This window comes from Monopterus albus, unplaced genomic scaffold (genome assembly GCF_001952655.1).
Source record: "Monopterus albus unplaced genomic scaffold, M_albus_1.0 scaffold178.1, whole genome shotgun sequence".
Taxonomy (NCBI): domain Eukaryota; kingdom Metazoa; phylum Chordata; class Actinopteri; order Synbranchiformes; family Synbranchidae; genus Monopterus; species Monopterus albus.
The window spans coordinates 232,877-258,214 of record NW_018128058.1 but is presented as its reverse complement, the minus strand read 5'-3'; the positions used below and the strand labels follow the sequence as shown (position 1 = coordinate 258,214).

General features: G+C 40.8%; 1 protein-coding gene across 2 annotated transcripts in view; it reads left to right on the top strand.

The window, feature by feature from the left end:
• Positions 1-1,401: 1,401 nt before the first annotated feature.
• Positions 1,402-25,338, top strand: part of chrm2a (cholinergic receptor, muscarinic 2a) — a 62,985-nt gene continuing 39,048 nt past the window's right edge. The window contains exons 1-2 of one of the 2 annotated variants that reach the window (XM_020616740.1): positions 1,402-1,578; positions 25,105-25,244. The gene's annotated coding sequence lies outside the window, so the exon portion shown is untranslated. The remainder of the gene's footprint in view (positions 1,579-25,104; positions 25,245-25,338) is intronic. The other variant, XM_020616741.1, reaches the window with a different exon arrangement.

Genomic DNA, 25,338 nt, shown 5'->3' with positions numbered 1-25,338 from the left:
AAGGTTCAAGATGGCACCACTCAAACTCTGCCTAATGGCTTCTTTTCCAAATTTGAAAACACATAGAAGTCTTAACGATGATGGGATGAAATCTGGAGTGATAGCACTGTGAAGCTGAGGAAGGAGGAAGCAGCAGCAGCTGACTTTTATGGGACCATATTTATTAAAATAGTTGATATCTGTCCATCAGCTGATCTGGAAGAAGAGGGCTGATTGGTTTAGGTGTATGAAACTGGATTTAACGTTTCCTCCTGCTGGCAGATGACCCATAAGGAAGCACCCACCTACACACGTACTGAGAGAGAGGTCTTTTAAAGATTATTTCCCCAGTAGATGTCAGTAGAACATTCCCATCTTCTGTTTATTTTCCATAGCAATCTTGGCTGTGTGGCAGGTGATAAATTAATAAATACTCTCAAATCAGACTACAGTAAGGCTTTAGTACAAAGGCCCGACTTTCAGATGCATTGTGGTAATAAATCAGACCGTAATTACAATTCCACTTTTCTACAAAACTTGGGCAAATCTCAATAATTTCTGGTCATTTATGGCAAAGTTGTGCATTCTGTCTTCAAAAAGAAGAGGGAGAACAGCTCAGGCCATACAATGTGTACAAGGTGACCAACAGGCTGCATGCAGGGATGAAAAAGAACAAGTAGCAACTCTTTGGATCCAAGTTGTTTCCACCTGAAATTAATTTCAAGAAATGTATTGAACTGAGGGCAACTGTCTTGTTCAGAGATATTCAGAAACTTAATTATGTCCCTCCCACTAGCGGATTTTCCGCCTGTTTGACTTGAAATAGGATTTTAAAAATGAATATTAGATTTGCAGACTTTAATTTATTTGCATTGAGCTTTGTCTGACAGGAAAGAATGGTATTACAATGGGAGTATGTATATTCAAAATTCCCCGAGATAGCGGGTATCCAGAGGTGAATTTTGCAAACAGCACCAGTACGTTGTCCTTTTTGCCTTCTCAAATTTGCGCTCTCCTTGGTGCTGAAACTGGAAAGTCTGCGTAACGCTGTGGTAACTTCTTCCCTTTTTTTGAATGGAAACTGGTCTGTCACACACAGTCAGCCGACGAAATAAAACATTTTCTACTAGTAACCTAAATAAAATAAATGAACTCCAATATGAAAACGTGCGAGTGCCACAAACAGGGGCTGATATGCTAAACTGGCTGAGTTCCCATAGGTGTTACATGTCTGATCCACATGAGGTTCAATTGACGAATAGTAACGTTTAATGCTTTGCACGATTTTATATTTTAAAATCGCACGTTGCTACACTTGTGGCAAACGCTCGGGCTGTTCCGTGAATCTAAACGAGGAATAAAGACTGCTCATTATCGTCAAAGAAATGCCAGCCTACTTCTTATAGTCGTCTCTCCCTTTCTCCCTCTCTGTTCCCTTTTCCGTCTCTTTTTCTCACATGCACACACCCCCACCTCCACACCTTCCCTCGTACAGCCGAGACGCTTTTAGTCTCCAAACCCATCTCCAGAAGCATGTCCTCAAACAGGCAGCCATCGTGCGATGAACCGGACCAAAAGGCACCACCAGCATGAAAGCAGGTAAGCCGATACCGGAACAATCATTTCCCCTTATGAACTGTTGGTTCTGCTTTCTCCAAACTAGTCCGTATTTCTGAAGCAGGTTTACCAAAAGCTCGGGACATAGACCACTTGCTCCTACAGTGACTGAGAAAGTGAACAGCAGGTTTCATGAAGCTGTCTGGCTCTAGGACACTCAGACAAGAGGGACTGGTTGTTGCCTCTCAGATACCGGACTGGCTCACTCAATCGTCAGGTTGTTCAGTCAGGTCGACACTTGCAGTCATGATTCTCCAGCGCATAAAAGCCAAAGTATGGCAGCTAGATCTTCACGGTATATTTCTGAAAGGGGTTTCCTCATTGTGTCAGACAGCCGTTTTGTTCAGACAGTGTGAGAAAAGTGTACAACTTTATTTTCAGAAGACCCAGAGAAAACAACCTAATTCCGAGTGACTTCTGTAAAAGATTTGGTAACATTATGAGCTGAAATTACAGCTAGGAAATGGGCCAAACACTACTGGCTAAGCTTTGCATGAGCGTCAAGGACACCGACATCCTTTACGCTTGATCCACTGCTGCCTGTGCCATTTGGCGCAACGAGCAAGGAGCGCAGGACTTTCTGGTGGTTTATTTTACATAGTTTTGGGAGGACACAGCTCACAGCTGAAATTGTCTCAATATCAAATAGTATCGGTAAAACCACTACTAGTTTTAACTTTCAGCTTAAAACAACCAACCTCCGTGCACCTGCAATCGATTGCGCGCACTGTCTCATCAAATTTCCAGTGAAATAAGCACCGTTAACCCCCCTTTCTCGGGATTCTCTCTCAGTCTATTTCCTTTAAGCTTTTTTAATCAACTGTGGTTGAATTATTTCTTAATCAAATGCCAAAACGGTTTACCACCATATGGCGCTTATGATAAAAACGTCCTCCACATCGTCACGTTCTGCTTTGATATTCAGATACTTTAGCCTCTCACGTAGAACCAGACGAATCGCTACAGAATCTAATTGTCCAATTGATATTTAATCTGCGCTGCAAACCCAGTCATATCTTCAATGTACAATAACATTATAGTGCATAGCAGAGATGCAGATCTGTGCTTAGAAGCAGTTTTCTTCTTTTCAATTCCATTTACCAGACTGCACAAAAATACATGCGTTATGCTGCAATATGATTCGTGTTTTGAGTCATCATACAATCAATACAATACAAATTGATGCTGTTAAACTGTATGCATATGCACTGAGATCCAACAACATCGATAAGAATAACAGGTGATTTCGCGATGCAGCCACAACCTACGTGCGTAAAAGCGCAAAGCAAGAAGCAGAACACTGACTTGAGACAGCAGGTTTGTGTCGGATTGTATGCCTGTGAATCTTCTAGCTGATATGGTTTATGCACAGACTGGCACTCCCAAGTCATGCTTTACATTGATGCGCAGTTAGCTGTTGCCCCTAAATCCACGTGAAGACTTGATTTTCAAAAGGTAAATGCGTGTTTGTCAGGCTACTTTATACCCCACAGTTTTAGGCTACACCACGTACCTATGAATGTAAAGGGAGCCAAAAACGCAAATCTTTCCTCGTCCTATCATTCGGTTGAATGAATCACTGGGACGAGGTCTATGGGTGGAGGTGGGATCTAGTTTTGGATCATTTAACTTTACTGTGACATTAATGCCAGAGTGAGCGTCAGCCTAGGGATTTCTGAAAGGTCAAACAAAAAAACTTAAAGCTAATTCTCACTTCATATGAGATAAAGAACATCAGTTACTCGCATAAGTAAGGCTCACACACTGCTTCTAAACATGCGTGGAAAAAAACAAGCGATCCTTATGGTTATTTCTACACTAACAGACTGATTTTGTCTGGTCTACGAGCCTCCTTGCTGTCGTGAATTTGAGGACTTTATGATAAGACCGAGTAAAATTAGTTTGTGACTATCAGTTGTTAGGTTTTATTACGGGTTGTTAAGCAGATATTTACAGCAGGGTCCTAAATAACACTGTAGATACACTTCAGCTGTAGCACCAACATAATGTGCAGAGGCTTATCATCTAACGTTGCGTTGTGTAGCGTATGAATACGTGCTGTGGCTTGACCTTGATTAACTCGCCTGCAGATGACAGGTAAACAGCAGGATAAATTTTGGCTTCAGTATCTGTTAATGTCGCGGCTTGTTCCCGGGGATCGAGGTCGATGCTGGCATTGTTTAAGCATATTAGTACAGCGCTCCATTTAGTAATTTGATTTGGTGTCTTGCCAAAAAGAGCATAATTTTGCTACTGCCTGGAATCCATTAGAAACTTTCCAGGGCTTCAGTCTTGCACCCTTGTTTTTTTTTAGCACTGCAAGGGAACAAGTGAACACTTAGAAGTTCAGGTTTTATGGGAAGAATAGTGTTTATCCATCTGGCGAAACTTTGAATCCAAACTGGGTTCAAAAGGTAACCAGTATTAAAGTGATCACAGTTGGTGTTCTTTAGAATTACTACTTGAGAAAGTGTTCAATTTTTGGTAGTGATGAAGTACATCATGACTGGGTGCCATTTCCGACTACAACAATTCAAGCAAAGCCATCTGTTTACCTGCAGATAAAGAGTTTTGACAGCCTATTATGGTTCCATAGAAAACACAATTTGCAGGGCCACTAAAAAGCTTCAGGTTCCATAAATCACTCCACACAATCACAGAATGTGTTAAACCACAGCAGGAGTGAAGAATGGTTTAAGATATGAATAAATGCTTCAAATAGCCAAGAATAAACCAGTTCACAGTTGTATTTGGCAAACAGAGTAGCCCTGAATAGTCATATCTTCAATGTACAATAACATTATTATCATATACTACAGTAGAAAGTACAACTGGTAAACCAGTCAGTCTTCTTTTACAGTAATGTTGAACAACTGCATCTATTTCACTGCACTACCCTACATCTTCTGTCACATCTTCCTGTTTCATAGTCTCATTATATATGTTTTTTTTAAATTAAAATAGTAATTTATTATGACAAAAAGGACTGTGGCACATGAGAGTACTTCATAACTTTTTACACGTACAGGAACTAATGTAAATATCCTGACTATTAATAGGCTCTTTATAAGATTGTCCCACCTGTTCTTCCACTACACTGAATCACTGCTCTTTTCTCTTTGCAAGTGTTGAGGCTTTTCCGACTTGTTGCTCCTGTTTGACATTCTGATGTTGATGGATAAGGTTTGCAGGCACCGTGACAGTTATGGCATTTGATAGGCTTTTAAATTTTGCCAGTCCACTAGCAGAGGTCAGACATGTGGCTGCCACTCTTTAGCTGATGTTACATTAGATATGCTGAGACTATATATTGTGTATAATTTTCCCCGGAGGTGCCAACATGCTTGACTGTGATAGCAAGTATTGATTTGTATATTGTCCTGGGCCAGCGAGTATGCATTTGCTAGTGACATATTGTTTAACACAGACGACAGTGAAGTGACGTGAGGAGCAGTTCAGTTATTGTTACGAATTATTGTAAAGACGTGAGGAGCAGTTCAGTTATTGTTACTGTAAAAAATATAGAAGAGCCAACCACGGATTTTTGCAGGTGTGTCTAAAAGTGATGCTTCTTGCACCATTTGGCGAAAACAAGCCACGAGCAGGTGTGGTTCTCATGTGTGCACAACACATAAAACCAAATGAATGCTTGTAGTTTGGTCACACTCACAGGAGAAGAGTTTGAAGGAGGACGCTCCTACCTGCCATGAATGCTCACATACTATATTACTAAATCTGTGTTTTTGGCAGCAGTGGAAACAGTGTTAGAGGCAAGGTTGCTTTAGTGCAAAGTTAAAATTAGCCGTGGGGTGCCTCATTCCATGGACATACACTTCTCGGTTGTAGAACGACTGCACAGTGCACATTAGTGAATCTGTGTAGCTGGCACACATAGAAAGGAATGTCTAATTATCACGCTTTCAGCCACAGTAGGCTCCTCTATTTGAACAGAGCTCCCGCTTTAATCACTTTCTTTTGCTATCATTACACACTTATTTATTTTATTCTACGCAATTAAAATGTTATTTTTGCTCTATTTGGATGAGACGGAAGTCCACGCTGTGTCGGCTGGGGGCTGAAGGAAGGTCTAAATGAGCAGAACGGCTCTGCTATGATGTGCACATTTTTAGAAATGATGTAAAAAAGGGGTTTCACAGCCAACATGTTGTGTGCAAATGTTACGTGGGAACGAAGGCTGTGCCAGTAAAAAGACTGTATATACTGTATAAATGAAACATTTAAATATATTTTTAAAGCTTAAATGCCCAAGCACAGTATATACTGTATCCACATTCAGTACATGCATTTTTCACATGCTGATGCTGTGTTTTCAGCCAGACAAATGGCGAAAGCGCCCTGTAGCTGGGCTCCTTCTCAGATGCTGAGTGATTGCAGAGCTTTACAATATGAAGTGCCACTAAACCACTGCACAAAGTGGCATTGATTAGAAAGGATGGGAGGAGGGAGATCCCTCCTTAAGGTCATTATCTAGTAGGAAGAGTTAGACGAAAACAAACTGGCGTAATTGCATTTGTAACAAAGACTCGGAATCAGCGGACTAAGCAGTACTTACAGTATCGTGTCAGCATATTTCATCAACATACAAACGGATTCAATGACCCTGCAGTTGCTCATGAAATCTGTTCTATGAAATCAATATGAATGCATATGACAGCCTGAATACCGATTTCTACAGCATACATTTGACATGTGTAAGTCAGGAAAGAGCTTTGTTTCACTTTTGTTTAAAAGATGCCAGTTGGTTGTACTTTCTACCCAATATGTAAATAAACTGCAACATTTGGACATTACAACTGATAAGATTTAGTCAATACTGCATTTGATATGTAGCTCTACGCTGTATTATCGCCACATTATTGCATTAGTGCAGCACTTTTTCCAACTGACTGGGACCCAGGGGCCACCACTGTGACTAAGAAGCAACCCAAGAACCCCTGCTGTGTGCTGGGTGGACTGGATGGGCACTGTCTTAATCCTGAAAGTCACCTTGGCTTTTTTAAATTGTACATATTTTCATGAATTGGATTATTGTAATGCACTATATTTTGGGCTCAGTCAGACGTCCCTTGCCCGCCTCCATCCCTATAGCCCCTCCCGGTGCCTCAGATCGGCTGACCAGCTGCTCTTGGAGGTACCGAGGGCTAGGCGGAGATCTAGGGGGGACAGAGCTTTTTCTGTGGGGGCGCCTAAATTGTGGAATGCATTGCCCCTTTATATTAGACAGGCCCCCTCGTTGTCCACTTTTAAAACCTATTTGAAGACTCATTTGTACCATCTGGCGTTCGAACCAGTATGATCCTGTGTCTTGTTGAGCTTGTGATTTATGATGGGGGGGTTGTTTTAGTGTGATCCTGTTTTATTGTTGTTTATTGCTTCTGTATGATGTTTTTGTTTTGCTGTTTGTTTATGATGTTTTTTAAGGGGTGTTGTAGATATTGTGTTAAGCACTTTGGTCAGCTTCGGCTGTGTTAAATGTGCTATATAAATAAAGTTGATGATGATGATGATGATGATGATGATGATGATGATGATGATGATGATGATGATGATGATGATGATGATGATGATGATTCACAAGCAATAATTCATATCAACTTTTTTACAGCACCTTTGTAGATCAATAGTCAAAGTGCTTCACACAAAAGTTAAAGGAAATAAGAGAAAATTGTGCTTTAAAAAAGTATGATTATTGATGCATGGCCAGGGAGCACCTACGTCTTCATGGACCACAGGTTGATTACAAATGGAAAACAATGGGCATGTGTATAAACAACCTGTAGAACTGGATATGGGGTAAAGTAGCATTAATGTCACTAAAACCTGGCAATAACTCTTCAGGGGTCTTTGCTTTTAACCATAACAGGTCACCATGATGATGGCGAATTTCAATCATAAGTGGGCAACCAAGATTTGTACCTATTTATAACATCTAATACTTTCAATAGAAGAACATTTTTTTGACTGAGCTATAAACCGTCTTTAGCAGCGAAACTTTACAGAACGATACTACTTTCATCGCTAGTACTGTTTGTCTTTTATGCCTAAGAGAACCATTCATTCCAGTTATACTGAGAATTTAATAGGCAGCAGCAAGAGTTGTAGTACTACCCTCAAAGTCTCTGGAGATCTCTTTGAATGTGCTGTGCTTTCAAAGCCTCAGGTGTTTCTCAGTCTTGCTGTTCGTCCAGCAATAATGTCAGCGGCCATTCCCTGCTCTTAATTACTCTAAGCCTCAGTACCAGATAATTCCAGCTGACTTCAAGCTCTGCTTATCTTTGTGTCGGTGTGCCTGTGTGCTCTCATCAGACCCTGGCAGGGAGGAGGTTATTGTAATTGTCGACAGGCCTGATTCCTCTCTGATGGCAGATTGTAAAACATGAGACTCTAGCTCCCCCTCTGACCTTTAGTGTTCACATTAACTTACAACTGTGGTGTATATAGAGGGAGTCTAACACTCTGAAGAGGTTGATGAAAAGCAAAGAAAGAAACTAGGCATGAGTGCAACAAAGGGAACAACTCAGGCTGGTGTTGCAAGTGCTTGTAAACAACACTTTAATATCTTATTGTGTTAATGCAGATGCTGCTTGAGTGGGTGCTGAAGTAGCCCTGTGTGACTTTTTCTTCTTGTGGGCCAGGAACATTATCAAGAAATTAACTAACAGGGAGCAAGAATCTGGAGGAAAATCCCAGCTTATGAAGTCTAAAACTGCTCTTTAGGCTTTTGACAGGAGGTTTTGCTTGTTTTGGGGAGCAGACAATGCTGCAGACACAAAAGAGGCTTGAAATCATTTAGACACACACTAAAAGACTAAGTGGAATGTCTGAACGTTTTAAAAAGGGAAGCAGATAATGACAAAACACCAGACATGGGTGCACAGGCATGGCCTTGAATCTCATTCAAAGTTTTGTAGATTTAGTACAGGTTACACCACTGAACCATATGTGTGATGCATTAAAGGTTTCAGAGGGTTTATCCATCCACTTTTAGGAGCAAGTCAATAAGCTTCTGGCAGCTGACTTCTATTTGCATGGGCAATAAACATCAAACTGTACTCTATCGCTGTCCTAATTACAGACCTCACTGAAGCTGATACACAGGAATGGTCTGATATCAATCTGTCAACATGTTAGTCTAGACCAAAATAAACCAACACTGGACTGTTGTTTTATGTGTTTCAAAGTTCCAAAAGTATATTAGATTATTACTGCATTTTAGATCACATTATTCAGCATTAATGTCTGCCTTCCATGAAGCCTGAAGACACAATTGTTGCTGCAAAGAAAATTTGCTTTGTAATATCCTTTTTAGAAACACATGAGAGGTTTTCTCTGGTTAGCCTAAGGGCTGCACTTTATTTTCATAAATTCACATTTGGCAAACGTCTCTAAAAATCCTGGAATACTGCAGTTTGAATCCCATTCATCAAAATACTCATAATTAAGATCAATCTGTGCTTAATCTTAATCAGTATCCTCCGTTAGGAAAGCCTGTGGGACACGTGTTGCTATGAATTGGAGAAATTCGCTCCCCTGTGGCCGACAAGTCCATTAACCTGAAACTGCCAGTAAAAATGGAATGGCACATTCACCCTCAGTTTATCTCACAGTGAAAGATCTTTCCCCATGGAGGCATTGACAGGATATTCAATTTCTCTTCATTCCAGTAAAAAAGAAGACTATTTAAAACCACAAAAACTCTGACTTACCTCTCAGGACGGTTTTAAAAATCATGACTTTAATAAAGCATATGGTGAAACAGCTCATGGGCTTGTACCAAGGTGCACAGGTGGCAAAAGAAGAATGTTCAGGGGAGTTTAGAGACGGTCCAAAACTGTGTTGAACAATTCTTATCTCCACATTCCTAGTGAGAAAAAGAGCATGTATGAAATCAAAGCTGAATTAAAGCCATGTCTCAGACAGACCAATTGCCACAAAGCCCAGTTAAGCACAGGTCCTGACCCTGGATATTGTAGATTAAATCAGAAGGTAAACATTTTTTTCTCCATGCCAGCAGAAACACTTTGGCACTAGATGAGGCACTGAGGTGGTGGGGTGTCTGTTCTTCATCCTATCCTGAGCCAATATTATTAAGTCCAGTGACAATTGTCTGTTATTGTTACTGGAATTTGTGTGAGCTCTCGGTTTATTTCTGTGCGTTTGCAAGTGAAGACGTGTTTATTCCCTCAGGTATAACTGGGTTCATCCTGTTTCTTTTAATGCCCAAGGCATTGTAAACTGTATTTTCCTTTTATGTGGTCAGTCACATTAAGTTATTGAGTCTGTCTACACTGTCTTTTTAAAAGTAAACGGGAGACAAATCCCAGATAATAGCAGCAAATACCACCGTCTCGTTTGATGGCGTTTGGTGGATGTCCACCCCCTGCACAGACTTAGGGGACAGTTGGGGGAATCATTGGTGTATGGGCTCCTGCGATACTTCCATAGGATAAACATAACCATTAAGAGATAAAACATAACCTGAGATCACATGCTAACTTGGTAAGTGCAGCGTGACTGAGTTGTCAGGGAACCAGACGTGTCACTTCCTGCCCTCAGGCCTCACTACAAGAAGCCAGCGAACATTGTACTTTATCCAAAGCTTTGTACAGATACATGCTTTAGTTTGACATTCTCAAAGAAAATCCCGGAAGGTCTGTGTAACTCGTTCCAGGTGAATAAGCTGACATTTGGACAAAATGCCAGCAAGAAGGAAAGTGGGCATTTCTTAGGTTATCCGAGCTTCTGCCTGCATATGTGTTGTGGAACTATTAGGGATTCTTCTTTGCAAGCTCTGGAAATTTCCCATCTACTGTTTTGAACTTCTCTGGCCATCTAGCTGTGTCAGAGTAAGGCGCCTGTCTGAAATTCTGTTATTTGACTTGGCAGGAACGAGCGTGCTGACAGAGTCCAGAGACTACACCGTGTCAGTGGAACACAAACAGACTGTGGGATAGATTCACTGTGTGAGGCACCCGTCGACCCTATGTTCACACCGTCTGATGCCCCTTTTTGACAGCTCTCTCACAAACAAAACAATCAGAGCAGAGAAAAGACTCCATACGAAGCAACTTACATACACAGTGAAATAACAGCGTCTTTTCAAGTTCATATCCTGTTGCGGCAGTAATTGTTCTGCTATCACTTAATATACATCATATTATCAATAGCACAAGTCCCTTTTTCCTACTTGTAAGATTTAACACTCCCTGAAATCTAGGTTTTTTTTTACCTCCAGCGGTCAAACCTCTTCTTTTGCTGCAGCTATGTACAGTAGGTGTGTATTTCTTGGCAAGTGAACTGTGAAATGGTGCAGACTTCTGATCACACCCAACCACATCCATCAGTGGCTACTGAATACTTGGATAACCAACTTAATATCAGCGTGAAAAGCAGAGTTCACTGCCCTCTCAGGCTGAAAGTTTCAAATTTGTTTCACCATTGATCAATCCATACATCACTATTGGTGCAGCGATGATACAGTGTACCGACACACCCTCGAGTACACTTTTCCAGCACTGCAGTAAGGTGAGAAGTTAAACCACTAGAGATTAGTTAAAACAAGATCTTCACCTGCTGTTAAGCAGTTTGTTTGTTTTTTTATATTTCAATGACCTGCTCAGAAAGGTGTATGTAGTGCAAATATAAATGATAAAAACCCACTGGTATATTCCTTTTCACTTGGAAAAAGTTGCAGCTAAAGATGTTTTAACATGTCACTGTGTCTTTTCAACTACATATTCTGATTGCTTATGCTGTGCGTGTTGCTATACTGGTTCATCTCCGCAGCTGTCACTACTTTGTCACTCAGCCAAGGAGCATTTCTCTCCAATTTTACACAGTTTTCCAGTCCAGTCGATGGCCCTCAGCATGGTTAAATCAGAGGTCTCATTCTCCAGTGGCCTTTTAATTGGACGCTGTCAGCACGGACAGCGGTCAGAGCGTCAATTGGCTCTTTTCTTGAAATAAGACTGAGGCAGACTCACTTTGTGCTAAAAGCTACAGCTCAAATGTCTTCAGTGAAAATGATGCTTCCCAATTCTCCACTTTAGTTAGAGATTTTAAAACCTTTGAGTTTATATTAATTATGCCAGAAAATCAGAGAAACTAAAGTCTTCAGCTTTTCCAGAGTTGGCTGACTGTACAATACTGAAATGCCAAACTACTTTGCCAGGAAAAAAAAAAACAGTTGAGTAATGATCATTTCATTTATTATTAGGTTAAAAAATATTTGTCCAATGTCACTGCATCATATTGCATTTAGTCTTAACTATCACTTGAGACAAAATGTAGTTGTACTGTATAATCAGTGTCATAAACTAAGAAAGTGTCTGAATTCTCATTTATCTAAATAGAAATGGCCTGAGTTACAAACCAGGCACCTGTGGCTGACAACTTTCTGTATTGCTGGCTTTTTCTTTGACTTTTCAGCACATTTTACAGGCCTCATTCGATCAAAGTGTGCCCTGTTTCTAGATGACTTTTCAAAGTGCGAGCCTTGCTGCTCAGAATTAATTTAAGATTCCTTCTTCTTCTGACCGTTTCTCAGTAAGACATTCTTTCTCCCCTCAAAGTAATAATAATGTACTAATGTTGTGATCTGACCCGTCTCCAGTGACATTGGCTAGTTCTCAGACCCCAATGTGACTCATGCAGTAATTAGTGCTTTAATAAATTAAATGGGGGGCAACTATCTTTACGCCCATAAATCACACAGTGCCACAAAGGCAGGTGCACTGTAAAGGCCAACTGGTTTGGTAAAAGCACAGTTAGTGCATAATTCATTTTAAGACCAAATGTCTCTACAGCTGCCTAATCAGAATAGTTAAAGAGCAGTCTGTTTTCAGTTAGATCTAGGTCATATCCAATAAGGCACAACTGAAGGTCCAAATACACACACACACACACACACAATCCAAACTTTCAGTTAGGCCTCACATACAAGGGTATTTTTAAAAATGTAGTTTTTCCCCACCTCATCCACAGTTGTTAAAAAATGCTCACATGAGAACACACTTTTAAGAGTATGTCAAACCAACAGGCTACAATATATCCCCAACTTAAAGTCATGTTGGCCAGTCACTAGTCGTAATAAAGTAATTACCAGTTCTAGTAGACTAACAACAATGGCACATCGAGGAAAGGGGGCCTTGTATGCGTGGTCTGGCAGTGAAGTGCAGTTATTCCTCAATGTCACACTGTAGTACAAAGTTAACAAAACACTGGAAAAAGTGGAATGTGTGGTGGTCTGCGTCGTTGGCATTAATGTCTGCCTTCTGTCGTTTGTGAGCATAGAACTGACAGCCATAGCACATTCTTGCTGCGTTGCCACTATCAGAAGCTAATAAGTGGTATACCCTGTACTTCCCTTAACCATCGCCAAGCATAGCCTCCGGGGTTGACGCGGGCCATCCTCCTTTGTTTTCCCATTGTATTTTCTTTGTCCAAGAACGTATCCGAGCTGCACCAAGCTGGGCACAGCGCACGTCGCACATGCCATCCCTGCACACTGTGCTGAAGATAAAACAAGCTCAACTTAGGCACAGCGCTCTGTGACCACGCCTTGGCACATCATTATCTGAAAGCCCATTAATGCTTGAGGTGTGAAGACATGGACATATAACTAATCCCCCCATATTCCTGGTACTTGATTTTAGTACTACCTCCCGAGAGGTGCCAAAATTTTGCTCCCAGAATGTACCTCCAAAGCGGAAACAAACATATAACCTGTAACGAGCGGTACTTAGTAGGACACATTTCGGTGTCTGCACCAAGCTGGGCACAGCACACGTTGCACATGCCATCCCTGCACACTGTGCTGAAGATAAAACAAGCTCAACTTAGGCACAGCGCTTTGTGACCACGCCTTGGCACATTATTATCTGAAAGCCCATTAATGCTTGAGGTGTGAAGACATGGACATATAACCAATCCCCCCATATTCCTGGTGCTTGATTTTAGTACTACCTCCCGAGAGGTGCCGAAACTTTGCTCCCAGAATGCACCTCCAAAGCGGAAACAAAAGTATAACCTGTAACGAGCGGTACTTAGGACACATTTTGGTGTGGTCCTATAATGGAAAAACCCCTTCACCTCTGCTCCTCCACATAGTGGAGGAGTAACTGATATGTACCTGTAGGCAAGTTAACAGGCCAGTTAGCAGTGTTACTACAGTTAGTTTGGCTACGTCTGGCATTGCATCCATAAACAAAAGAAAAAATGTCCCACACTCTGTCGTCAAACAAATAAGTTACCGGCGCACACTAACACGACAAGCCAAAATTTCAGTTTTCCCTGTCCACACTGAAAATTGAGTTTCTAAAAATCTTCACCCTGGCCGGAGATTTCTAAAAGCTTTGGTGACCTAAAGCTCCATTTGTGTGTGGACAAAAAGATAATATGCATATAAAAAAATATCCATTTTTTTTTTTTTTTTTTTAAATACCTGTGTATATGTGGACAGGTCCTGACTTGCCTAACTGGTGGACTGGTATTGTATTTTGTTACCAAAAAAGCTCAAATATAAATGTTTTAGTGGCCGAGACTCCCGTGAGACATTCCCCGTGATACAGTAGCTTTCATGTTAAGAGCAAAAACTGCCATAAATTAGAGAGAATAGTAAAACAATAGCAATGCAACCTTGACATTTTTGTTCAAGTTCAGTACATCAACACTTCCATAAGTTTTTTTTTTTATCTCAGTTTATTGAAATAAGAACATTTTGTGCCTTCAGGAAAAAAACCCTCCTTAATAGGAAATTCATTTCTCTTTGCAGATAAATGAGCACAAACCTTGTATCAAAATGATTATATCTTTAAATTACACTTCCTTGAGCGAGTGTGTGTGTGTTTGCCGTAATTATGGCCTTATTGAATGACCTTTGTTCAGAAGTGGCTTAATGTTGAGCGCAAATGTCGACACCAAGCCCGGCTGAGTCATCTCGCCCTTGAGGTCACTTAACTTTCTCTGTAATACTACAGGACATGCAAAGAGTATTCAGCTGATAAGGAGGACAATATTGCATCTCCCTTCGGGTTCTGTCAAGTGTGAAAAGTGCTCACCAGACGAACATAAAAATGACTCCACCTGAGAGCACAGCCCTGTCACTCTCATACATGTTAATTGCTCTGGGTCTTTAGGTATCCAGTTGGTGGAGCTGACATAAGGTGCTTCACAATAACAACCTGTATCCAGGTCTACCTCCAGGCCTAATTTGATGCGTTCCACTTCTCAGATCAAAATATTTCCTCCCTAGAAATAGAGGAGCCACCATACATGTTAAATTATGACAAGGACTGCTGCAGCCCAACAGCTTCATTGTGGCAACCATCTTGTCAGGTATCACATTCCAAAAGGGAAGTAAACCACCATCCCTTCTCTCGGAGTTAATTGCCAATCAAGGTGTCACATTTCATGGTGCTGCAACCATCCTTTGAGTGCAGCTCGTCCAATTATCTGCTGGCTGCTGATTTATTTGGTCACTTCTTTGCTCATCTGTCCCCTAGCATCCTTCATTCATAGTCCCTCATTCCCTCTTCCCATTTCATTGTTCTGCTTATTGGTACATCCTTATGTCTTTCATCTCTCTATCTCCCTTCCTCTCTCACCATGCTTGGTGTCTGGCTCCAGAGCAGTAATGGTGTGGTTCACCATGCCAGGGCTCAATAATGAAGCTGCTGCCCTGGAAAAGCTATGTTCATGTTGACTCAGGGATCGGATTCTGCTCCGAGACACCCCAGCAGTGACAAATGAATGTTCCATCTTGAGCTCAGTTGGCTCAAGCTGGAATGTATAGATCAATGGCATTGACTGAGAAGTGGGGACCGAGATGCTTTGCAAACAGAATACAGATAAGAAAAATACATATTCAAATTTACCCACTTGGAAATGTTGAACAGATGTAGCCATGTCGTTTAGTAAATATAATCAATATAAGCATTTTTGTGCATGTCCAGGCACTGTAGTACAATGGGTTAATAAACAGAAAGGTATAACTGTGGCTCTCTATAGTATCGGCTCATCCATCTCGATGTCAGCAGCATTGACAAGCTGTCTGCCTGCTCCGGCTCTGCCACCCTGACCCTGCCTAACCCCCGTGGTCTGGTCTGACAGGCGGTGATGTGCTCTGTTCCCGGAGAGGTGCGTGCATCTGTCTGCCATTCAGCTTAGCTGCATTTACACTGAGGACCTCAAGTGACCCAGGCTGACGTACATAGGCAGACAAAAGGAATTTCCTCTGTCTGCTGTCCTCGTGTAGCCCCTGTCAGACTTTATCAGCATACATACCTTCCCTCCATCAAAGAGATGATCTGTCTGCTATGCCTACTCATGCTGCTGTAGCGTGATGTGTAATCCATTTAAGTACCAGCAGACTATATTAGGTTTGAAGTGTTTCTCCTGAGAATGTATTGCCCCAGCAAGATGTTTGTATATAAAACTCAACCTGGCTTCTCTGCCTAAATCCATTCACTAAAGAACCCAATTTATACAAGAAATTCTTTATATAAATCAATCAGATATTTCTCAGTTGGGGTATCAAAGCTTCTTTCTCCAAAATTATCAAGTTAAAACCAGCTGTTTCCCCAGTAACGTTAGTTTTGCCTGCGTCCTTTCACTGACTGTAGAAAACCGACATTTCTATAAATAGCCAGTCTTGAACTGTACTGCATTTAGCAGACACAGTCATTGTTGCTTCATGACATGACACCGGGCATCCATCTTGAAAAATGGAGGAGCAGATTTCGTTCTGCTTTCTTGACACCATTATAGTTTTTGTTTGTAGCAGTTGCAGATCAACGGTACGTGAAGCTCAAATATGAGGTGAGGTGCAGCTCGTGCACAACATCCGTCATGCAGCGATCACCCCCACCCTGTCTCTTTGCAGTGATGGCAACATGGCTTCATCCACACAATTTCCTCCACAGAGAGACAATATAAAAAGGTTCCGCTCCTTCAGAGCCACATATTGAAAAATGCATCAAACTCCCAACGCGTGAGGGATGTGAAATGTTATGAGACCAGGTGTAAAGCGGCCAAGTCAATCAATTTCCAATTAAGCCATGCTCCTCAGTCATCCATAATTCTGTTTAGCATGTAAGTGGCTTTTTAATCTTTTCATACAGGAGGTGTGCTTAACCCATGCACCCTCTATAAAAAATGTCAGAGTGTGGGAGGAATTAATTAAAAGAGGCTACAGTATGTGCCTGGTGGATGTTGAAGTTTTCTCTATAGTTCATTCATTTTTATTTAATCTATGTATTTAAATCAGATTGGAATTTCCACTGATGCCCAACCCACTTATTGACAGTTCACAAACTTGAGATTTTGAGCAAGCCAAGGGGCACTACGATAATTTATTAATCATTCTCGCTAGCATAATTTTAGAAACATTCATTGATATCAGAATCTCACAAAACCAACACGCTGCATTAGGATATTTAACTTGTTTTAGGTTTTCTCTGCACTTCTTGTATTTATTGTTTCACTGTGCTATTGTTTGGTCTCTTTTGTTGGATAGGCCATTTGCAGAGAGATAGACACCACAGACACTGAAGCATTACTCAGCTCTAGGGAGATAAGGAGGCCTGGTTTTCCGAGTAAAAGCTGTCAGTTTGCTCAGTATCGAGACTGTGATGGAACATGTCTCGTGGCTGCTTACAGCACGACCGTGCCATCTACCTCGATGTGGCAATTGATTACGCTGTCCCGACTGAGATTCCGTTGGCAAGGTGCCCATCCTGAGGCCAAAACACACCTGCCTGGCCTGTCAGCTGCTAAAGTTATGACATGAAAAGGCCCCTCATAAGGAACCTTCATTGTTTTGAAATGAACTCCATTGCCCAGCAGATGATTTGTGAGAGCTATTAACCCCTGAAATTACTTTAGAAAATGCCTGCAGCCTGAAGACAGGAATTGGTGATGGGGCTGGAGGGCGATTGCTTGCATGGAAATGGATCATTTGTTGTTTATGTAACAGTAAGAGCTATAGCCAGGTCAGACTATGGAGAAGAATTTAAAAGCCATATTTCCTTAAAGAAAAGGTATCATTTCAAAGTTTCTTTTTTGAAACAGAAGCACTTCATAAACTTCACATCCAGCAAACTGCTAACAGACAGTGAGTAAGAACACGAAGGGGGGAAATAGTGACCAATACCCTGACTGCAAAATCAACATGCAAGTGCTTCACCTGGTCTCATAGCAGCAGTGAGAACAGGTCAGACTGCTGTCCAGCTGCCATCAGACGTTTACATTTCCAAGCTCACCTAACTCATTTAAGTGCTACCTGAATCTGGAAAAAGAGAAACTGCAGTTTGAAATAATCGTTTCAAACCTTGACCACAGTGGATGTAAACACAAAATTCATCTTGATCATTCATTTCACCGCCCACTTAGCATGAGCAGTTCAATTTGTCTGAAGTTTTCACCAACTTAGCAACCAAATAAGATTACCGATTTAAAAAAAAAGCTCATTAATCAGCTTCGTGCAGCAATTGAACCTGTGTTCCTCTATCCTCCTTTAAAGATTTTACTGTCCTTTGAAAATGAGAACAAAACCTTGAATCTGTTTAAAGGAAAGCATCGCTACATGCTTTCATAAAACCAGCCGCTGGAACACAATACATGGTCAAATGTTGAAGTTATCAGTAGAGTGCAGAAGTGAAGGAGCCTCTTCACCACTGTGCTTTCCACACCTGCACTGAAGGATTTCAATTCACTGGCAAAACCACCTATGACAACGCAGAACCATTCTGCTGGGCTGAGATAACATAACACTAAAAAAAGTTAAATAATCAATTCCAAAGAAATGCCTGGGTATTAATCCAGAGAAGACTTCAGAAGACCTGTGAAAAAGTTATATATATATATATCAATATTTTCAAAAAAGAACTAATGTTTTCAGGTTTTTAGGCAACCCTTAAATGTGTACAATGAAAATGTGCAGCCTTAAGGCATTGTTTGTAACTTTATAAAAAACTTAAATTCTTTCCAAATGAGAGAAATAACCATCCATTTTTTTCCATCACTATCACTGTGCTGCTGCATTTTATGTTTTTATTTTTGTTTGGGCATCGGGACCAAAGGAAGTAAAAATTCATTTTGAGATCAGGCTATACATTATTTTTGGGTTTTGAAATGACCACTGCATTTATTTAAAGACAGTGAGAAACCTGCAAGACTACACACTGAAACCCCACCAATGAAAGCTGGTCTGTCCTTGATATCTTGGTTGTATGACTTACAGTTGAGGCAAAGTGGCAGGGATGGTTTTTGTATTTACATAAAGGTGCATTAACAGTGATTTTACACATTGTCTGATAAACAAGTAAAAATGGGGGAGGTCTACATAAAACATTTTTACTGAACATGTGTAAACATGTTGATTGTTTTTTACCCCATGGGAGAAAGCATTAATTTGCAGACTACATACACAGTAGTGTCCACATTGCTTCAAAAAAATGAAAAACAAAATTTATACTGGCTGCCATTCAATGAAAACTCTAAAAAGACAAGATAAGCATCTATAATACCTTACACTAACATCAAATAAGGGATTTATTGGCTTGATTTGAAAAAGTCACATCAGATTCATGTTTGTTCAAAAATATTGCTCATAATCCTCCAATAGGATTATGGTCATCAAACGCAGTATAAATGTACCTTTCAGCTATCCTAAAACCATATGGATTGTCCCAAAAATTAATGCCAATATGAGCGAGATGGATGTCAAATGCACAAAAGTAGTGACAAATTCAACCTCCGTATAAGCCACTAACAAAATTTGGAGAGAGAGCAAATAGCTTCCTCTAACATCTGCTTAACCTGTATTTCTCTGCTTTTCTTTGTAGAAACATTCCCTGCTGTTTGACATCTTGCAAAGGGAATCTGTCATTTAAAGTAACTCTGCCATAAAACAATTCATTGTGAATTCAGTTACAGTCCTAACAGACGGTATCCTGCTACTTCACCTCTGTCTTTTACAGTAACAAAAGAAGTCTAACAACGCTGCCAGGCGATTTGTTTTATTTCAGCTCTTGACTGGAGCTTTAAAATTCACTCCCAGACACGTATGATTAAATATCTCAGTGGCAGTGTATGAAAGCGCCATCAAGTCTACTGTTAAATCAAACTACAGTGAAACTCTGTCTAATCTCCTTGTGAGGGATTCTTTCTTAGCCGATTTGAAGCTTGGCCCTGAACTTTAGCCCTAAACTTGTTTTATTGAATTAGTAAAAAATTGACCAAAGCCAGAAACGTGATTTCCGTGAAAAGAAAGGTGAAAAGAAGAGAATCAGTGTAAAAGCATATTTTTCACCAGAATGGATTTGAAAGGCTGATAAAACCATTTCTATCCATCTCACCATTTTGCAATGTAACAAAGACATTCATGTTTTTTGCTATTTTTCATTTTCACTCAGGAGCAGTCTAACACAGTGAACACTCATTTGTTCAACCAAAAAAAAAAGGAGGCACCACAATTGGGAAAACAACTAAATTGGAGGCAACGTCATAGAGATTTCACTGCAATTCTCAGCCAGATCAGTAGCAAGCACAGTGAAGCCTCCGACACAGCAACACAACATCACTACACACTGGTAACTGTGCAGAGATCACACTGTGTCACTCAAATTTATAAACATGGCAGAGAAAACAAGTACAACTGCAAAGTCATGAGACTATATTGGTGAATGTGATTACAAGTGGCAGAGTTACAGTATTTTTACCTATTACCTCATTAAAAATAGCAGCACCACAATGTAAAAATATGCAACACATTTTGTCCCATCTGTCTTGACTTTGAGTCAACAGTGACAACTAGGTGAAGTTTGAGCAGAGCCCAAGTGACAAGCTTGCCTAGTGATGTACCATTAAATGTTATGATGTCTGGAATTGTGATGATTTCAACATGACCCTCAGTTCATTTCAGGTGACAATGAAGAGACAAAGTGATGTAGACTACATAAGTAGAAGTGGAGGATCTGAGTTTATAGAGGTTAAACAAGTTGCAGACATAATCAGAAAGATACTTTCAGCAAGAAGGACAGAGATTACTACAGAGCACTGCTATATAAGGATGTCGACTTCAAGAACCGACACTGCCTGGACTGTTACACTGGACTGTTAATAGCAAGTTTGAAAGACTGAAAACCCCCGAGCTTGCTTTACTTGACTAGAAGCAAAAAGTAGCATAGAAATGCTAAAGTGCCTCAAAATTGTATTTCAGTGCAGTAAATCTACCAAAGATGACAGATGTAACAGGATGATGGGTTGTTTAACATGACATCAGTTTGATAAAAAGCAGAGACAAAATCCCTGACGCACTTTGTCAAAATAACCTTGCTCACTCAAAGAAATCCTTTTTGGCGGTTTTTCTTAATTATTGCTATAAAAGCGCTGAGTGACACTGCATTGGGACACATTGCAAAGGGAGAAAAAAGGAAGGCAGGCAACAGACCACAGTTGACTTAACTATTTGCACTAATAATGGGATCCTTTTGTCCTGAAGTTAAACAGATCCACTAATCACTCTTTGTTTGGTTTGGGTTTTGCATTCATCCACGTGGCGCCAAGACTGATGGATGTCCGTGCTCTCACTGCTCTGCTATTTCTCTCAAGCTAAAACATTTGGCTAAACATGGGAGTTGAGAAAGATCCACCCGAGTGGTGTCCTTGTTAGTCAAGATAAAGATTTAATAAGTGCTGGCGCTTGGCCATGCATGTTTAGCAACTTGTTTGGATTTCTTGATCTAGCAGAGCAGACAAAACAGTCACAAACAGACTGTGCACACAGATCAGTCATTTATTGGAAGCACGCAGATCCCAGTCAGTGGAAGATTGATGCGTTGTTTGGTAAAAAGGCTGACAGCCAGACTTTCAGACAGTTGCACAATCAAGGCTTTTAATCCAGACACATGCACTCCTGCTGGGATGTTGACTGAGAACAGATAATGAAGAGCCAGTGAAGATGTCCACTGAGATATATGACCAAAGAAAAAGAAGCATTGCCCTCCCTCCTCCCAGTCATAATGCTGATGTTGCAATAAAACACCAACCCACACTCGAAGGAGGGAGCCAACAATTGCAGTCAGGGGACACCAAGTACTAGGAAATTACATTAACAACATTCCCTTTGGAGTATTTACAAACTGAAGCACTGGAAGGCTTGTCTTATTGTGTACGATTTCAGCGAGGTCTCTCCAAAGCACTTCTGACAGTTCATAGCAGTGTAAACATGCATTTGTTATAAGACAGTTGAAACAGTATAGTCAGTTTCACTGAGGGGTATTCTGGGGTGAAGTTGTGGTAACTGAAAATGGGATATGAAGGGTTTTCATCTCTGTGGATATCAAATCTAGCTTGGCAAGCATTTTTGTTGGTTCTCCGTAACCTGCATGCTACCTTCCTTCTGTGCACAGTTCTCTACCTAATAGAATCTTATTATATTGCCATGCAGAGGTAACGTTCAATGAGCCATATTCATAATACAAAGCATAATGGCTGAAGCTTTAGACTGTCAATGATGTTCATGTCATGTGCCAATCCCACTGATCAACAACTGCCGACAGTAACTTGCAAAGAGTTAAATGTGCCTACAAAGAAGGAGAAGATTGCAAGCTAATAAACAATGGATGATATCTTGCCCAGTTTATTTTAAACCCCTAATTTTATGCAGTACAAAAATACAAGCAGCTTCATTAACAACTGACAGATTGAGCACTCTTTCAACTAAATGCTGCACAATCTGGGAGATGAAATCAGGCAGATCATCCTGGTGCACACCAGCACATATACGGCCACATCGCCCTGCCCAGTGTTTGTTTGTTTCTTGTGCCTTGTTGCTTTTCCTTTCTCTCTCCTCTATCCGCTCACCCCAACCTGTCGAGGTAGAAGGCCACCCACCAAGAGCCGGGGTGTGTCTGGAGTTTTTCCTCCCCACTGTCGCCAAGCGCTTGCTCAAGGGGGATTTGCTGGGTTTTTAATATTAATAATAGTAATGTCTGGGCCTTACTTTATGTGTCCTGAGATGACTTTTGTTGAGATTTGGCACTATACAAATTGAATTTAATTGTTTTTCTATAAAACATGTTTAAGCAGTGTAATCAAATGTAAATGTGATTTATTTGGCAGCCCAGCCAACTATCAGGAACTTAATTTCAATATGTATCTTGAAGCTACCCGATTATTGGTGTGAACACAGGGATCGAGAACAAAATGTGATTGTCCACACATTAACTGGGGTAGTTTCCTACCACAAAGGTTTGTGATATTTGTACAGATATTTAAAAATAGTAAAAAACAGCACAGAAACTATAGTTCAGGCTTCTTGAGCTAAGGGCTGTCACGGTTGCTGTCTCTCAGCCAGCAAGTGACAAAATTCATTCCTATATCTTTATAAGGCTTAGACACATTTCAGACTTTTATGGTCCACATGATGTCCGAACAGTTCACCAGCCATGTTCTCTGCCAGACGTTTAGTGCTCCTCAGTGATGGCAGTCTGCTGCACAGGACTGCCACTTTATTTAATAAGAATTCACCCTCCTCAGAGGCTGAGCAAGATTAAGGTTAAGGTGTTGGAGCATGGATAAAAACAAAAAACAACAGCCACCTGGGTCAGGCTGCACCCAGAGAGAACACACAACCTTTAATTTTTATCGTCACACATGTAGCAAGCACCGTCTTAGGTCATGCCACCCTACAGCACATATACTCAAAAATCTCAAATTAAAAGCCTCGCGAGGAAGATCTCAATCCATGTCCAGAGGTGCTTATTAGCTATTTTAAACCCTAATCATCATCATCTGACAATTTTATGAATAATTTTCATCACCTTATAATGTGACAGAAATGCTAGGAGCTGTTAAATCCTCTTCCGACGTGATTAGAGAACACTGAAGTACACTTATGTTTATGCAATGTCTGATCAGGCTAACAGCTTTTCCTATTAGCATAATAAATGAATTAGAGCACTGCAGACTGAGATCATTAGGCAGATTTTCACTGTGGGGAAATGATTTGGACAATGTATTGTCTAAGTATGTGAGCCAACAGTGATGAGTTACAACGCCTCAACATGTTGCAATCTCCCCACATCTTTCACTGACTGAAGCGCTGCTGCTGTTTGCATTCTGCTGAAATGACCTTCACTTCTTCAAGGCAGCTGTTTTGTTTCAAAAGCAGGGGGGCTGTGTGACTTCTCTGCTGTCTTTTGCTCTGTGTTTAGTCATAACAGTGAATGGCATGCTGACAACAGTAACATCCCATAAGCACAAGTTGCCATCATGATACTACATCTCTTCAGCAGCACAGACTGGCTTAGCGTACTAACACTGTAGCCTCGGGGTTGATCCCTTTATCAGCTGTGCCTGCCTTTCCTTCAACTTCTTCAGCTCAAGTTATTTCTCTGCCTGCAGTATAAAAGCAGGTGTGACATCGTTTCTTTCTCGCTCTTCCTATGCTACAGATGTAAACAGCAGCTTGTTAAGAGTCGTTTTTAATGAGTGTACAGGACTTGATTAAAGAGATTTCTAAGCTGCTTTGGGTTTCAGTAAGTTGTTCTGGCTGAAATTTGCATTTAGGCATGAGTTGCACCATGGTAGTGACAGCAAGTGAACATTCAGTAGTCAAAGCTGATGTGTTGGAAGCAGGAACAAAAAGCAGCATAAGGATCCAACCAAACTTTGATGGCTGACAACTGGGTCAGAGACACCAGGTCTTATTGAGTGTTCCTAGTCTGCAGTGGTTAGTACCTACTAAAAGTGGTCTAAGGAAGGACAAACAGTGAACTGCAACAGGGCCACGGGCTCCCAAGGCTCACAGACTATGAAGTTGATCCACAGTAGATTAAACTTAAATTTCATTCATCCTTTTCAAACAGTTTCATTTTGTTTGAACCTCTGTTGAAAAGGTCAAAAATGAAAAATACTGTACACCGGTCTCTATGATGAGAAAGACTCAGAGGCTATAGTGGTGATATGACAGCTAGAGCAGGGAGGCCGCGGAATTCAATTAAAAAAAAATTAGCTCAACTTGTCCTCATGACCACAGTTTTCATTTCTTTTACACAGGTTTTTCAATGAATGGTCAACACATTTGTGTTCTTTCTGAGAGTAATGGAAGCAAACAGATTTAAAATGAGCTGCAGAGCCACACAGATGTCAACCAACTGCCGCACTGACTCCTGTGTACACAGAATTAGGCAGGTGGACATAATGTTACTGCTGATTGGTGTGTGTGAATTAATTAGATTTAGATGTGCTGGTGGACAAGTTTGGTACCCTCGGACAGAGCCAGTGGGCAGAGCCAGCCAGCCATGACAGTGTTATCAATCTTATCTCAATCTTGGCAAGAACAAGTGCCTTCTACAAGAAGTCAAACTTTTTAACCATACTATAGTTGCATGAATACTGTAGAAATATTTTTAAAACTACTGACATTTAATGTGGCATCACAATTTGTGTCCACCACTCATTCTGATTTACCTTTTTGTGCAGTGGCCATGGCTATTAACCATGAAGACATGCTCATTGCTTCCTTCTGTCAACAAAAGCCTCTTTGGTGCTACACTGAACACACACTCTCTGAATATGCCATCCAAGTGCGAGAAAGCCCAGTGGACTGCTTAATGCCCACTGTAAGTACTAACACACTCTGACTCTGCTGTGATAGCTTTGAGTGTTTACTCAGGACACCAAGTCAAACCCCACAAGAGATAAAGTCATCCTCAG